This window comes from Macaca mulatta, chromosome 11, assembly GCF_049350105.2.
Source record: "Macaca mulatta isolate MMU2019108-1 chromosome 11, T2T-MMU8v2.0, whole genome shotgun sequence".
NCBI lineage: Eukaryota > Metazoa > Chordata > Mammalia > Primates > Cercopithecidae > Macaca > Macaca mulatta.
Genome location: NC_133416.1, coordinates 105,799,223 through 105,799,881, shown reverse-complemented (window position 1 = coordinate 105,799,881; position 659 = coordinate 105,799,223). Strand labels below are relative to the sequence as shown.

The 659-nt window shown below is 45.7% G+C and overlaps 1 non-coding gene across 1 annotated transcript; it reads right to left on the bottom strand.

Annotated features, from left to right (window-relative positions):
• Nucleotides 1-232: 232 nt before the first annotated feature.
• TRNAD-GUC (transfer RNA aspartic acid (anticodon GUC)) lies at nt 233-304 on the bottom strand. The gene has a single exon. It is a non-coding gene; the product is annotated as a tRNA-Asp (tRNA).
• Between the last annotated feature and the right edge of the window lie 355 nt (nt 305-659).

Genomic DNA, 659 nt, shown 5'->3' with positions numbered 1-659 from the left:
CGGAGGCTTTCAGAGCGTTTTTTTTTTCCCTTTCCTCTCTTCCTGCAAACAATGTAAGGCATTTTCTCTCAGGGGAGGCTTTCATTTCATGGTGGGCATTAAGCTTAAAAGTCACCATTTTGAAAAGACATGGTCGTACACTTAAGGGAAGTAGTTTAGCACATTATCTTTAACAGGAGTGTTCTGTCATTGAACGATACAGAAAATAATAACGGTCGACAAAAAGTCATATCTCCCCGTCGGGGAATTGAACCCCGGTCTCCCGCGTGACAGGCGGGGATACTAACCACTATACTAACGAGGAGTGGTTGTGCGAAGATTTTTTCGGACATATCTTCAAGGAGCCGTAAGACCCTTCTAGCGCTCCGTCCCCTGTCGCCTGCCCCCGGAAAGTAGGAAGGTCTGGTCTCTTGGAGCCCTTGCTAGGCTTATTGTCCTCCCAGGGCGCCTTGTACTCTTGATGTTGGTGGGAAGAATAAAAGGTTTGGAATATGTGAAGCAAACGCGCTTGCCATGTTAGTGCTGGAGAAGTGTGTGAAAATGGTTTTTCCCAGGCTCTTGACGCTTTCTAAATGATTTAGGTTGCTGGCCTGAGGTTTTTTGTTTTTTGTTTTTGTTTTTTTTAAATTGACCAGTGGTATGTGACTTGCGGCAGAGCC